Below are 17,309 nucleotides of genomic sequence, written 5' to 3' on the forward strand. Positions count from 1 at the left end.
GGCGAATCTTTATCCTCTTCATATGGTGTATCTTGTGAATCTATAACTGGTCTCAATTTTCAACCTAAAAGCGTGTCAATTTCGCAGATTTTACTTGTATTATGATAATTATTGTCTGAGTTTGGGAAAGTCTGTCATGTGAAGTGTGAACTGTCAATTATGAACTTTTTACCCCAAGGTAGTGATTAGATTTTATGTTAACCCATGACCAGACAGGTCTTGGTGAAGCTTTTATTATCTTTATTTTATGGTTCTTTGTTCTGAGTTGAGTATTTAAGGGACAGGTGCAAAAATGTCATGGGGATCTTGTAGCCAAGACACCTCGTTGCAGCATGTGAGTCTCTGAGACTTTACAATTGTATGAATAAGATCAAACAAATTAATAGGAATTAGCCGCTAAATAAAAAAGTTGAGAATTGCTGTGAAATTGTGTTGTATATTTACATATTAGCTTAATGATAACAGCAGCTACGCAGCCCTGCAGAGTTCAGCTCCAACCCTGCTTCAACACATTTACCTGTCGGTTTCAATTAACCCTGATGGACCTTAATTAGTTTGATCAGATGTGTATAGTGAGGATTAGTTTTAAGGTTAACATATGACCAGACAGAGGTCTTGTTAAAGCTTTTATTATCTTTCATTTATGTTTTTTATCTATTTATTTATTTATTTATTTATTTTTTAAGATTTTAAGGGAAAGGTGCAAAAAGGTCATAGGGATCTTGTAGCCAAGACACCCCGTTTGCAGCATGCGAGTCTCTGTGACTAATGCTGCAACATACTTCTCTGGTCAGGTATGCATCTCTAACTCTTTGATTCATTTTTGAGTAATGGATGTTGTATATTTACAGAATCATCTCTGAATTGGCTTTCTGATTGTTTCATTATGCAATTGACAATACAATTTTACCTGACAAATAAAATGTTATATTTGATTTATTTTGAATTCAACTTAAATCATTATTACTGGTAAATTTTCATTGAACACTTACCGGACACTTTCGTTGAACCTTTGGTGTTTTACGGCCAGTGTGGATCAAACTAGGATCACAAATAAAGAAGCAGATGGCACTTATTCATAGGCCTTTAGCTTTCTGACCACTTTTGATCTGGCAAGTTGCATGGTAAAAGAGTGGGTAGACTACCTTTTCTGTCACAGAACAAGCAGTGGGTGGCTGACTTAAAAGGTACTAGTCGCCTGCAAACCACTGACTAAGAATCAATCTGGCAAGCCCAAATGGGGAAGGCATGTGAAATTGGCCATGCATGGACTCAGAACAACAATTGGTCCCCAATGAAAAAATAACTGAAAGTATAGTGTATCTGAAATAATCAAATATACAAATTTTATAATACAAAAATTTTATTTAATACAAAATTTAATAACTTTTGATAAATCTATTACTATATCTGTTTGTAAAGGCTAAATACAAATAAAAATTGAACATAAATTTTTATGTCTTTTTAATATTGTCCATATTGATATCAGAATTATATCATTTTGACCGAAATTATAAAATATATTGTGATTTTTTTTCCATTTAATCCTGCCCTGTGTTAACAAGGTGGAGAAAGCACTTAAAAACATCCCCAAGAGCGGTGCATTCCTAAAAGACGCATTTCAGCGTGAACGTCCCCTAGAAAATAAAATTTCACTTATTTTAGGCCAAAGGGCCTAAACCCAAAATTTCTAATCATTCCATCTCAAATTCAGCTCACATATTAGTTTGCAAAGATTTACTTTGTCTAAGGTGCTGCGTCTTAGGAGGAATTCAGAAAAGGGGAAAAAAAAGGGGGTCAGGTCATTGCCAATGACATCTGTTTAGTCGCCAATACTGTTAGCCTTTCTGTACTGTACTGGGATCCCAATTAATGCACAGTGAGCCTAATACATATTACATCACTTCTTCTCTCCCTTTTTCTCTGGCAGGAGGCCTATCTCGTCTCTGCTAGTTTATGCTGAAGCATAGTTACTCTGATGAATGACCTGGCCACCTCTCCACCTTCCTGGCTGCCAGATCGCACTAAAATCCGTTTTCAGACAGCAGGAAACAGGGAGGAAAGGCAAGGCTGAGCTCCCTCCACCTCCCTTTCCCTTCTGCTAAATCTAAAATCAATAAACTGTTTCTTTCTCTGCACGACTCGCTGAACCCATAAAAAAAAAAAGAAAGAGTGAGTGATTTTTGTATAAAGATGACGAGAGGGATTCAGATGCCTTCTCTCCACTTCTACAGGCTGCTCGGCCTCCGCTCGATGCAGGGAATGAAAGAGTGTTTGGATTTGTGTGCTGTGATTGTATTGAGGTTGTGCAGGTGTTTTGGCCTCCTGCTTAGGAGGTGCATCACTACCAATATAGAAGCTGCGCTTCATATATACAACTCAGTCTGGACATTGACCCAAGCAGCAGCGGGTGGTACGGGAAAACTCAAGAAAGTGCAAAACAAGCAAAACGAGTCGATACATGCAGTTATAAACATGTAAAGCAACTCTCAGACATATAAACACTTGTATTCGCTAGGGGTGGTGGATATCTATAAATGAGTATTTCCTAAATGAATTTATTGTTATTTAAGACATGTTTTACATCATTAGCCAACTTAGGTCTCAAGTTCCGTCGTTACAAACATAGTTCAATGATTTGGCATTTCCTCAAATCCATCATTTCAACAAACACTCGCAAACTGCGTGGCAAACTTGCTCTTTTCCAACTACACATCTAGAGTTGTAGTTAGAAGCATAGTTTAGCAACTAGTGTGTGTGTTCTTGGGCTTTTAAAGTCCATGTCATCACTTCTAGACTGCTTCAGCTGTGTGTGTTAGCAATCATCCAGGATTAGGAACCAGTGTGTGTGTGTGCAGTGCATGACTGGATCTTATAGTCCATATAATGCAGAATTTGTAGTTCTATGCGATCTGTGTGTTTACCAGCGATCTGCACAGGCTGGATCACTGGTGACCATGACAGCCTGGAAGGGCATCAGCTGTGTAAAACATGCCGGAATAGTTGGTGTTTTATTCGGCTGAGGCAACGCCTGATAAATAAGGGACTAAGCTGAAAGAAAACAAACAACTGAATGATTTAATAAAAAGTATATATATATATATATATATATATATATATATATATATATATATATATATATATATATATATATATACTTTTTAATAAACTAATTATTTTATAAAATGCTGCTAATACTGTAAGAACATTGTATTACTGATTAAATTAATATTTGTATCCATTTGGTATTAATAGAATATATTTTAAACTATCAAATATGAACAACCTGCCAATTATCAGGCTAAAAAACTCAAGTATAAAGAGTAATATTTTAACAATAAATAAATAAAATCCCAAATTCGTCCAACTTTAGTTTGCAATATCTGCATAATCTGCTGTTTTAAACAAAACAGTTTATGATTAATGTCACATTTTTGATTAGTCAGCTGAGATGAGCTGAGATGATGTTAATGCTTCCTAGTTTAAAACTTTCCAAAATATTAAATAATTTAAGACACATTTTTTCCAAGTTTTGATTAGTTTCTTTATTCCAGATTTTCAAACTTCTGGCACCCTACTGTACACTTGAAAAAATGTACAGTGTGGTTTTCTGTACCTGCTATATCCTATTTACTTTTTTTATTTTTTATTAAACTTTCATGATTATGTAGGGGGAGCAAAAGCCATCCACAAAGTCAGTTCAATATGACTATGATGAAAGGAAGAAACCACAGGAAAGGAAATGTGAAGAGAGGAAAGGGAGATGCGGGGGCGCTGCTTTTGAAGAGAAGGAGAGTTATCTCTCAAAAGCCATTGCCCTTTAAGGATGCTTGTGTAATCAAACCCTAACATCATTAGGGCCACAACGATCTATATACACTATATGCAGTGTAGCTGTTAAACCGAAGACATTGTAAACAAGCACTTAAAGATCCATATGGGACACATCCGTCAAATAAAACAGCTGCTTTACATGTTTTTGAAAACAACCACTACTGATTCAAGATAGCAAACTGTTAAATAAAAACTATTTAAAACAGTTACGTTTTTACTATATACACTTCAACGTACAAAAATAAAGAGAAAATTAATATAATTAGTTGTAATTCATTAATTCATTCATTCATTTTGCTTTGGCTTAGTCCCTTTAATCATAAGGGGTTGTCACAGTGGAATGAACCGCTAACTTATCCAGCATATGTTTTACACAGCGGATTCCCTTTCAGTTGCAACCCAATACTGGAAAACATTCATACACACTCTTTCACACACATACACTACGGTCTTTGGACTGTGGAGGAAGCCAGAGCACCCAGAGGAAACATGGGGAGAACATGCAAACTCCACACAGAAATGCCAACTGGCCCAGCCGGAACTCGAACCAGCGACCTTCTTGTTGTGAGGCGACAGTGCTATATATACTTATCTGTTTTTGCAAATAAAGTTGTATAATATATAACAAACAGCTCAATTTGCAAATATAAATCCACACGAGATGACTGAGACCAGATTAATGAAATAAACAGATGTGAATTTTACAAAAAAGTTTAAATCTGACATCTTTGACATTTGACAAGCAGTCAACATGAGAGAATTTGGTTATTATCAATAATAAATTATGTTTATCTGAAAATGTTAAACTGTAAAAATAAAAATAAAAATGTAACATTTTCTGTGTAGGACAAAGAGTTTTTTTTAATACTGGCATCATATCAATACTTTGAACACAGTATCAGTGTTAGATAGAAGTTTAAACAGCAGGTCAGTCTATTTCACATCCCCACACAGACACCTATAGCCTACTAATGCGTATCTGCAGGAGAGAAATGTGTTTGTATGCAATGTTTATGATCCATGCATTACAACATTGAGTATGTTTACATGGACAATAATACTTTTAATACAATTAAGACAATACACTGATTAAGGGCCTACTCACACTATGCCATCTGTACCGTGCCCAGGCCTGTTTCCCGGATCGTTTAAGAAGTGTGAGTGCGCTGAATCGGGCTCAAGCACGGTTCACCTGGCCGGCCCTGGCCCGGTTGGAAGAGGTGTGCCTGAGCGCGGTTCGCTTGGGCTTTGGCGCGGTATGCTTGTGTGTGAGTGCAAAACGTGCCAAAGCCCGAAACTGAAAGCGAGACGTGACTTTTAAGGGACTGTTTCATATGGATTTATTAGTCATTCTTACTGTTCAATGAACGCAAACTGGCGTAGTTTATTAAAGCCGCAAACTCCTCACTTCACGACAGCTGCGCAACCTTCAGCTCCTCATTCCTGCAGCACGAAGGCTTTATGATTGTTTATAAGCGCCAAAAGTGACGGATCTGTTCAGTGAAATATCTGACTGCGTGTCCTCGCATCCCTAAGGACTGTTTGACGAAATATTTGACCGCATATCAAACGACTGAAACGATACAACAAGAGAAATCTCCACTGTGCTGCTGAGTGAGAGAGCGCTTCTCACTGAACAGCCCAGCAGCGATGACGTAAGCGTGCCGAAGCCCATTTGTGGTGTGAGCGCGGGCCGTCGGGGGAGACGGGAGGGGGGACAAGCGTGCTTTGGCCTGGTTTGAGGCAACTGTACCTAGTGTGAGTACGGCCTAAGATTCTACCATGTAAACAGCAATTTTTGATTACCTTAATCTGACTAAAGTCATAATCGAACTAAACAGAAATCTAATTTAAACACGTGGAGTATGCCGATTTTAGTCTCTTTAGTACATTGCCACATTTTCTAACATTCCATACACACACTATTCTCTGCACTCACAGAGTCAGTAAACAATCACAGACGCACACATTAAAAAATGCAGTTTTTTTCTTTCCATTTGGCGTGCGATATCAAATTCTATAAATAAACAATCTTTACTTCATACTCGTATCTAATAGCTTAGTTTGTCACTGAGGCATAAACGAAATGGTCACCTTACAGTAAGTCGAAACATTTGAAAAGAAACACCCAAAATTGTATGAGACTCTTGTATGAGTGGATAGTGTGGTGATGCAATTACGTTAATTGAATTATGTGCTATAGCATGTGAAACAGGATCATTAAAGAAACATTCAAAAAATCATAATAATTAAATCATAATAATAATAGTACTAATAATTCCTTACATTTATATAGCGCTTTTCTGGACACACAAAGCGCTTTATACATTTTTGGAGATAATCTCCTCATCCACCACGTGTGCAGCATCCACCTGGATGATGCGATGGCAGCCATATTTTGTCAGACCACACACTACACACCAGATGATTGGTGGAGAGGAGACATGAGCGATGAAGCCAATTTGGCCAGGATGCTGGGGTTGAGCAACCACTGCTGGTCTCACTAACACTAGTTCCGGCAGCAACCTGGGGTCTCCCATACAGGTACTGACCGGGAGCAGCCCTACTTAGCTTCAGTGGGCGACCATGTAATAGTTGCGGAGAGCAATTATATAATTTTTTTAGCTTAAGGCAAATAATTACTTTACTTTCTTTGCAAACATAGTCAATGGTGTGGCTTATGAGTACACATCTTATGCCCTTATAATTTGTAAAATTTGCCACAGGATTTCTGTGAGGGTTGTGTTTAGAGATGAGGGTAGGGTAGGGCAGGGCTATATAATGAACGTTTTTTTTTTTTACTATAAAAATATGCCTATGGAGAGTCTTTGTAAACCACCAATACCAACGTACGTGTGTGTGTGTGTGTGTGTGTGTGTGTGTGTGTGTGTGTGTGTGTGTCTGAGAGTGTAGACAGGTCTTAATGAGTCTAAAAACAATAGGCTGCCATTTCCATGTTAGTATGTGAATGGGTCTTGCAGCACCGCATACCCAAGCACCCAAGCCATTATTAGTTGCCCAGTGCCATTGTTCTTCCACTCATGAGAGAGGAACGTTGACCTTTCAAAGGCTGGACTGGAGAGGTAACAGCTGCCACCAACAGATAATTAGCCTGCTACAGCTGTGGCAGCTATATTACAGGCCAAAAGCTGCAACCCACTGGGTTCCAGACGGATGATATTTTACTAAAACTCTTGGTGTTATCATGTCATTTCATTAAACCAAAATTGAGGAGTTCCGAGATTTCCCCCAGATGCATTGTGGAGAATATGATCTAAACTGTAAAAAAATATCTGCTAATTAACAGTTTTTGTATTTTGTGGCTTAAGTTTATTTTACGATTGTGAATAGGATGTTGATCTCTGCTCTGTCAACTTTTGATGGTAAAAAAAATCAACTGCAGTTTATCAAAGTGACTTTTATTGACAATCTGTAATATTACGTTTTTTTTTGTTTTTTTTTCTGGCAGTTGAGGTGCCGGAAAAGAAACATAAAACAATAGCCGTTAAATGACAGAAATGTCCTTAAACTTGAATTTCTGTTGATTTCTGTAATTTAATGTCAGTTATTTTACAATAAATTTCTGTAATTTAACGGCTGCTATTTTAAGTTTTTTATGTAAAATTTAATTTTTTGTTAGTGCAGACAATATTTCACTTCAAGCTAAAATGCTCATAAAAGTCACCTTTTTAAACCTTTCATGATTAAAATTTGTTGGAGGAAAGATCAAGTTCCCATAATGCATTCAAAAGCATAAATAAGTGAAAAAAACATGAATCACAAAATACGGGAAACTGTCAATTTACAGATATTTTTTTACAGTGTAGTTACTATAGTATCATACTCTTTGCACTATTACTGTATACAATCTGAAAGTTTTATTGTTTGGTTTCTTATATGCAAACTACAAAATTCAGAAAAAATATATGCATTAGTCCATGTAAAAGCTTATAAATCAACCACTGATTGCAATTTCAGTAAACTGCAAAATAATCTCTCACAGAGCTGTTCATTCTTAACTGTTCCGTTTATAATTTCAATCAGATTTGTGTTGAAGCAAATTTGTTTTCATTGATTAAACTACTCTTGCAAGGTGCTTTGTTTCTCATAATTTAACTTCTCATAAATTTTAATATCAATCACCTTTAATATACAACTGACAACAGTTATCGCTTATCTTTGTCATTTTCTGTCATCTCAGATTTTCTTTTAAAAAATCCTAATACTACATGTCAATCACAGAACTACTGTAAGTAGTAAAATTGCATTCTTTTTCTTTTTTGAATGAGAATAAGAGATACTAGACTTGAAAAGTTACAGCTTGGCACAAGCATTACCAAGATTACAGATATGATTCTCAGGGATAGCAATTGCTGAAATAAATAAATAAATATATGCATTGCATTGTAATCTAACAAATCTAACAAGTGTTTTACTAATTCTGTACAGCCCAAATCATCTTGATGTAATCAAATGCATGTGCTTTATCAACAAAAGCATAGGCTTAATCTTCACAACCTCTCTTACTCGGTCACCATACCTCTCTTTTTTTCTCTGATATGATTTGCATTACAGTGTAATCAGACTCAGCAGGACTCTGACTTTCTTTTAAAATAATGACTCCCAATGTTCTTTTACACCGCAGAGTTAAGCACCCTGTAATGCATAATGGTGAACTAGTGGGAATAATAATAACAAAACATCTGAGAACATCTAAAAAGAAAAGACAGCAGGGTTTACTGCACTGATTTTTTGCAGTGCATTCTATTTTTTATTATTATTATTTTTTTTAGAAGTGACATTCATTAAACTGCCTCATAATAAAAGTACACTTCATTATTTGATTTATTCAAACATTCCTTTATCCGTTAATCTTTTTCTTTTCAAATTAAGCCCAGGTCAGATCACATGATTTTGTCTCAATTTTGGCACGATTTCTTTGACGTAGAGTGTCATGGGGAGCAGTTAACAACCAATGGGCATCATGACACAAGATTCAATTGTTTTTTCCCGTGTAATGTGGCATAGTTCACATCAACTAATACAATGTTTGTGACACCTCACGACACCATTGCAGAAAGTCTAGAATGTAAAATTTTTTTCCCGTTCTTTACAACAAGTTCCATCAAGTGGGTGACACAGCAATAAGAGCATAATTTCTCAGTTATATCAGGGGGTGCTGCCTTTAATCTGCGGGTCTGATAACAAAAAAAAAAAAACTGCTGCATATTTACTTATGGGTGGGTCTCGGGTGGGTAAGATCAATCATTGGTTACTACTTTATCTAAAATATTAAATGTTTTAAGCAATTATATTTGACAGCCTGGTTCAAAAATGCAGACATCATTCTGACAAGGAGTTTCTGAATTCTTTCAGCCTTCCAGCCGAGTTTGTTCTTCTGAGGTTATCTGGAAACACATTCAGTGCTGCAAATACACTGTAAAAACCTGTCTTGCTTATTCAAATTACTAGATTAAACAATTACATTGAAACTGACCGGCGCAATGGATGATTTTGTCATTAACAATGAAAACAGTTTAATATAAGTTTCTCTGAAACTGAACATTTCACTATATTTTATTATAGACTAGATTTTATTTTAATTAACAAAACATTTTGTGCTTTGGCGCATATAGCAGAATGGTTTTGAATCACGTCACCTCAGATGTTCTTCATTGTTCTTGTTTATTTAGTAGATAACTGACCAAAAAAAAAAAAAAAACATTCAAATTAATATACAAATTATACCAAACAAAATTCGTTTCAATTTTTTTTTTCAAAGAAAAATATACAAGTATTTTCTTTTGTTTGTGCCTGTCCATTATTCTGTGTGGATGGATGATTTGTTCTGCTATATAAAAAATAAGGATTTGGAATTATTAATAAGAAATTAATGCTTCAATGTAATTGTTGTATCACAATCCTCTGTCATATATTTGCCATTTTTTTTATGTCATTGTTTTGTCTTGAGCATCTGATTTTCCTGGGTGCTGATGTGCTTTCATTTTTTTCAGTCTCACTCGCTGCAAGTTCAGATGAGTTCAGCAACCCATGGCTGGAAAGTATACATTTAGATTTAAAAGAAAACATTTTAATATTAAAAAGAAAATATAAGTTTCATCCTATCAATGACATAATTAATGCCCGTAAATAATGTAGCCTAGTTGTCAGCAAGCATTAGTGTTTATTGAGATTAAATTAAGATGAAAAAACATTAGAATTATTGATAAGATATATTGTTGTAGCAACACTTGTAACAGCTTTGAATAATAACGCTCAATGTAGACCTCACGGGATGACTGACCATGAAGGGATGTGTAGTCTGGCACATTTGTTACCCATGACAAGTTGAGATTTTATCAAGACAATATCGCATAATCTGACATAGTGACTTTCATTACAGACAATAAAAAAATCGGTGACGCAATAGCACAATAGGTAGTGCTGTCATCTCACAGCAAGAAGGTCGCTGGTTCGAGCCTCGGCTGGGTCAGTTGGCGTTTCTGTGTGGAGCTTGCATGTTCTCCCTGTGTTCGCGTGGGATCCTCCGTGTGCTCCGGTTTTCCCCGTAGTCTAAAAACATGCAGATGAATTGGGTAGGCTAAATTGTAAATCGTGTGTTCTGAGCGGTGCATTACACATACCAACAAAATTCTCAAGCCAATACAATACCAAATGAATTCAAGTAGCAGACTGTATTGACTGATGTCTCTTTGCACATGTATCACAGACATAGTTATTTATATTACTTCTTGTTTCCCAGACATTTGATTTATCCCATAACAGCAACTTGTTCACTTTACTTAGTAAAACTGTCCATGACTAATCCTGCATTTAAACCTCTACCCTTTATTGTAGTATTTTTAAAACTATCACAATAAGTATGGAGCATAAAGATCCTAATAATGAAATAATAGTCAATTGGTATTCATAAAACAACAACATTCACTGACAAATCATTACATTATGACCACCCCTAGTCCAGATTAATGTGAATGCCAAACAACCAAATGGTGCCGCAGGTGCAGCATATACAGTATGTATACAGCTCCCAAGAACTGATTTTTGGTCTGTTCAGTGTGGTAATAGGAAGGGCTGCTGATTTATATGAGTTTAATAAAGCAATTTGTAATTGCCCGATGCACTGGAACTATATTTTCTGAAGCATCTCATGGGTTGTACACATGCTGCTGTAGTGAGTAGGCATTAAAAGTCGTCCATGGATGGCCAAACAATAAAGCATTGTCCAGCAATGTGTTGTCCACAGCTCAGTGATGCCACAGGGGGGCAGAGGCTGTTGCACATTGTTTACAGTGACTGTAGGATCACAGTGGGAAAAAATCCCAGCAGCTACAACATTGGTGACCAGGATAATGTGTCACAGCTTACAGTTCATCACAGACTTCATAGCCTACAACCCTGCCGGAGTCTCCATGCTAACTGCGGGCCATCTCCAATAATGCAGGAAATGAGCCCAAGATTGTTCAGTCTGGACCATGGATGATTGGGTGAAAGTGCTCTGGTCTGGCGAATCGAGATGCATCAAGTTGACACCTAAGTGCGGATACACTGATTACCAACAAACCTGCATGCACTTCTGGGAGGACACAGGATTTTATATTGGTTCCCGTTTTCCTGACACTCTTTAAGTTGCATTATTCAAAGAGCACAATCCCTGACATCTGCCTTAATTCATTGAGATTGCACCAGACTTCATTATGAAACTGAAAATAACTGATCTAAATAACTTCAGATTCGTTAGTTTAAAAATGACTCATTGAGCATTTTTATCTGTAACATACAGGATGATCAAAAAGTGAGTTAACTGCACATTCATTACCACAGCTATTTCTCATTAGGTAAAACCCATACCTTAGGCTAATGGTTCCCAACCAGGGGTTCACGACTGCCACTAGCGGAAACCAAAGATTTATGAGGGGTCACCAAACTCATTTTAGTAGCAGGAATGGAGCAGATACCAATTTGATGAGAAACTAAATTCTACACTGTTAACATTACAGCTGTAACAAGAAATAATTGATGATAGACCATTGAATTTTTAGAAAATAATGCACACCCAAGGTGGTGATGAGGCCATAAATTACATCTTAGTTGTGGGTTAGTGTGATTTCAGAAGGTAGGACATGTTCCTAGAACAATATTCCAATCAGGCAATCAGATTTAATGGAAATGTTTACATTTTATGTTAAGTTTAGGCTTACAGTTAGGATTATGCTTTGATTTTTGGAAATAATTTACAGCTGGGGTTAGGTTTAGGGGATTGCAACCTACTTGGCAAAATCACACCCACACTCAGTTGTGCATTATTATAGCTCATATCAGTATGACTATTAGCAGTTCATATCAGTGCATCAGTATGTTATTTTATACAACACTTCTGTCTGGTTCTTGAATCTGATTGGCTGATAGCAGAGCAATATTCTACCAGTAACAGCACTCGTCCAGCCTCTTAACCCTTCACCCTTGTGTACTACTCTGCCTACATACAGCGACAAGCAGAGGACACTCTATCAGTTTGACAAATACTGCTGCTGTTGGACAACATAATGTACTTTTGAGGCTTTGTTAGTCAATAATGTAGTTGTTTAGATTGCAACTATGCACTTTATTCATAAGGATAGTGCCTATTTTTAAATATTTATAATGTTTTTAAAAGATAGCGCGTCGGCAGCCATTAGCCTGTCTTTGAGCAAAGACGGTCGACGATGTTCAGCCACAAGATGGCAACTGAGACCCGCATAATAAGCCCTAAGAGAAAACCAGCGTAATTTCAAACTACAGCTGATCAAACCTTTATAAAACATGTGACTAAGTCATTCTCTGTCTTTTATATGTTATAGGAGTATAAGAGTCTCTATAAAAAAATAAAAAAAAGGTCTGGAATCACTGCTTTAGGCAACAATCTGAACATCAGTCAAGACTATTCCACTATTGCTGCATTTTCTGCAGGTTTGAAATCTACATTGTTTTGTCGTCACAAATTGATCCCAGTAATTAATGCTGCTTTATTATGTGGCTGAGTGTCCTAGTTCTAAGCGAAGATGTTTTGCTTAATAATAATTATGACAGCAGAGATAAGACCTTCAAACTGTCTTATCATCCAGTAACTGAAATATGTGTTTGTTTTATAAGGTTTGTGCATGCAAGCATTTTTTTCATGGACCATAATGAAGACACTTGAGTTTTTGTGCAAGCATGACATAACCCTAATTTTCTCACATAAAACAGTGAAATGCTTGTGAAGTGACTCTTAATGCAGCCGTGAGAACAGAAGTGTCACATGTGTTTCAGTATGAGTGTTACAAATGAATATAGAGTGCCGTTTATTCATAGACATGCAGAATTTACAAACCTTTTATTAAAAGCTTTATCGAGGTCTAATATTCCCAATCACTAGTCTATGACATTTCATATTACACAGTTAATTGTGTTTAAGCCTGCATCATGTATTGTGGAAATCATAGGGCCCCAATCATACAACCTTTAATTTCAGCATTTACTTCCTTAACCAGAAACAGAGATTCACTGTGCACTTACTGTACTGCACGTTAGCAAATGTGATTAAGGTAAACCCAAAACAAATCTTTATGATGCAAGTCTACCTGAAGTGAATCCAATGCAATGAAAAAAGTTGTGACCAGTGTTGGGGTAACGCATTATAAGTAGCGTGCTTTAGGTAATAATATTACTTTTTAAAATTAACATGTAAAGTAATGCATTACTTTTAAAAACAAGTAATATTATTGGAGTTACTTAAACAATTATTGTAATTGGCTTTCACAAAATATATTGCGGAATTAAAAAAAATATATAAAATATAAAAAAAAAAAAACTTAAATGACCTTAGTGAATCACACACTCAATAAGAGAGCGTGTTGCGAGGCAGCAGACAGTCGGCTTGCATTCATCATCATCATAGTCTTTTTTTCATAGCAGTGTACTGTTCTAGTAACTAAATAACAAGATATTGGTTTATTTGCAGTCAGAGGGAGTATCTAGTATGTTAGTACTGAAGAAGCAAACCATTTCATGACAACATCATTGAATTTAATAACCTGGTTTGACCGGTTTACTTACAAGATCTGGTTAAAAACAAATGATTCATTTGCGAATCACCCGCCATCATCACTGCAAACAATCAAAAACAGAAACAATGGCAGGCCGGAGACTTACATTTTTGCAATGGATTCTTGTTATTTTTAACTCATCAAAGAAAAGAAGTGGATTGTTGTTAAGTGTAGATTATGTGTAAGTAAAAGAAATACAACATCAAAAAAAAAATCACTACACCTGCACTACAACTTCAGCTAAACAACAAGTTATTGACATCAGTTCAAATTCTTCAGGTAAAACAATTCATTTAACTATTAGATTTTTTTTTATCTTTTAGGGAAACAATTTACAATTTTTTTAAAGGCCACATGAAGACATTTATTCAATGTATAAAGCTCAAAGATTTATTTTGGATTTATGGATTTTTTTTTTATTGTCTTACTGTTCATTTTGTTATTAAACATTTTAAAGGTTTAAAATCTGCTTTTACCCTTATATAGAACATTTCAATGTGGTCATGTCATTGGCCCAAAACCATTTCCTACTTGTTATCAAACTATTTCATAACTGTAACAAGGCAATTCATTCATAAATTGATGTTAAAACAGCTATTAGAAAATTATTTATCAAAATGTCTCTTTTTGGATTCTGGGAAGCTCTAGACAAGAAAAAAAAAAGTAAAACAGGAAATAATTTGGGACCATTGTTTTTGTTCACACCCCTCAAAATGGTCTATAAATTATTTCATGTTAATATTCTTAGGCTTTATTGCAATCTGTATCTCAATGAACAGTGAATTTACTTGAAAAACTTAAAACGTACAAACGTAGCAAACACATTACTTTACATGCTTTCATTAATCTGTATATACAACATGTATAGCTCTGAGCTCAGAAAGTTCTCAAAATATCATTTTATCCTACATTTTTTTAAAGAAAATGATGGCGTAGATTATTTAGGTAGCTGTTAAATGCAGCTCTTCTTTATAAAAAAGATGAAACACAGAATCCTTGAAGTTCTGAAAGAGATCAAACCTCAGCCAGGTTGGGAAAAGTAACTCAAAAGTAATATAACACATTACTTTCCATAAAAAGTAACCAATTAGTGGATTGATTAGAGGGAGTAACTCAATACTGTAATGCACTACTTTCAAAAGTAACTTTCCTTAAAAATGGTTGTGACAATGAATAATAAAAAATAAAAAAAATTGTGTTGCGGTGCTATTTGGAAAACCTATCAATTATAATAACATTATCAAAAAGATATGTTATAAATTATATGGGACCAAATTACAATATTAACCAAGAAAACCCGTTTTCTGGTTTAGAGAGACTATGTAGGATTTGATGTCAAAATATATACGCTGCTGGCATCTATCTTGAGTACTCTCGCACACACAAATACGCTTTTCCCTCTTTTCAGCTCCACTGATTCCTCTGACAGTGCGCATAACTACGAGAATTCATTACGGTTCTTGACGAATGTGCCGTTAAAATGCTTACAGCTGGAGCGTAGCGGCGGAGGGGAAGTGACAGAGCTCCCGGCATCTCAGTGGCGATAAGGGGATTTCTGAAATTCTAATGGGGCCATTACTGCAGCGACCACTCCACCCGCTGTCTCATGCTAACATCACCGGATCAGCGATTCAGCGTTTAATTACAGCAGTGACACCACTGTCTTGAGTCTCACAACAGGGAAGCTGGGAGCATGGGTAAAGACAAGCCTTAAATTGGATTTTTGTGAATCTTGAGGGCAATCAGTGACAAGAAGTTGGGGATAAGCAATAACACGGCTGTTTGGAAAACAAGGGATTTAAATTTGAGAGACCTGCTATAGAGAGCGAGGCGGCCAGAGAGGAGAATGAATAAGAGCGGAAAGGAAGTATTCAGTTTGTCACTTTGTGTTATTCTAATGATGCCGGTAGGTGGGGGTTTATGACAAAGCGCTTCCCTGACTCTGGAAAAAAACAAAACAAACACAAACAATGTGTATCTATTTGTTCCGAGATATAATGGGAGTGCATCGCAGCGCAGCAGTTGAACATGCAGCGCATGAACAAACCCAAAGATACACCGGCCCCAGAGCACTGAAGCACTAACTGGACAGAAAACATTTCCCTCTTATTGAACAGCGCTTACAGCAGTGCCAAAGGTCCGGTCATTAAATCAATTTATGACTTCACTGTAAGACCGGAATGGCTAAAAGGAGAAAATGTAGATGATATAGCAGCCAAAGATGAATGGTTTCTTGACAGCATTTAAAGGTGTATTAATACTTCAAAAACTTGTCCAACAGGTACAGACCTTTTTAAAGTATCTTTGCAGACTACTCAAAGCTTGCTCAAATTCAAACATTAAGTTCATCAAAACAACCAAACTAAAAATTACTGTATAAGTTATATTGCATCACATGCTATCAGAATTATTTCCAAGTAAGTAAATTGACAGAGTATAAATTGTTTCCCCCCTCAAAGAAGGCATGAACTTGCATTACATGATGCGAATCACCAATGACTCAGGTTTAAAATCCTAAAAACAGACATGAACCCAGAGTCCTCCCTGATTTTTGGATCTTTATGACAACAAAGCACTTGAAATGTAACAAACTTGCAATTCAGACTTCATAAGTGGGAACTACTGTAGGACCTGTTTAATATAAAGTCAGCATTAATTACAACACAAGACACAGCTGAAAACATTCTAGAAGGAAAGAGCAAGTGAGAGCAATTACAAGGTGATGTAGAAAAAACATAGCAAAACTAAAATGTATCAGCAAATTAAGTTCCACTCATGAGTCTCATCACAGCCTCATTATAATACCTTATGATGATATTCTAAATTATGGATGGATGGAATGACAGTGAGAAAAAAAGATTGACTGATGGATGGGAGGATGGATGGATGGAATGACAGATAGAAAAAGATGGATGGATGGATGGATGGATGCATGGATGATGACAAATAGAAAAGTTAAATGGATGGATGGATGGATGGATGACAGATAGAACAAAAGTTGGATGGATGGATGGATGGATGACAGATAGAACAAAAGTTGGATGGATGGATGGATGGATGGATGGATGAATGGATGGAATGACAGATAAAACAATAGTTGGATGGATGGATGGATGGATGATGGATGGATGAATGAAATGACAGATAACAAAAAGTTGGATAGATGGATGGAATAACAGAAAAAATTTGGATGGATACTAGAATGTAAGATAAAAAATTTGGATGGATGGCTGGATGGATGGATGGATGGATGACAGATAGAACAAAAGTTGGATGGATGGATGGATGGATAGATAGATGGATGACAGATATAACAAAAGTTGGATGGATGGATGAATGGAATGACAGATAAAACAATAGTTGGATGGATGGATGAAATGACAGATA

At 36.1% G+C, this 17,309-nt stretch overlaps 1 long non-coding RNA gene across 7 annotated transcripts in view; it reads right to left on the reverse strand.

Annotated features, from left to right (window-relative positions):
• The window catches only part of LOC141385789 (uncharacterized), a 267,880-nt gene that overhangs the window by 173,420 nt on the left and 77,151 nt on the right, over positions 1–17,309 (reverse strand). The window contains exon 3 of one of the 7 annotated variants that reach the window (XR_012406781.1): positions 8,719–10,407. The exons of the other annotated variants lie outside the window; for them this stretch is intronic. This is a non-coding gene — a long non-coding RNA (uncharacterized lncRNA). Of the gene's footprint in view, positions 1–8,718; positions 10,408–17,309 lie in introns of those variants that run through there. 7 annotated transcript variants of the gene reach the window in all.

This window comes from Danio rerio, chromosome 5 (assembly GCF_049306965.1).
Source record: "Danio rerio strain Tuebingen ecotype United States chromosome 5, GRCz12tu, whole genome shotgun sequence".
Taxonomy (NCBI): Eukaryota; Metazoa; Chordata; class Actinopteri; order Cypriniformes; family Danionidae; genus Danio; species Danio rerio.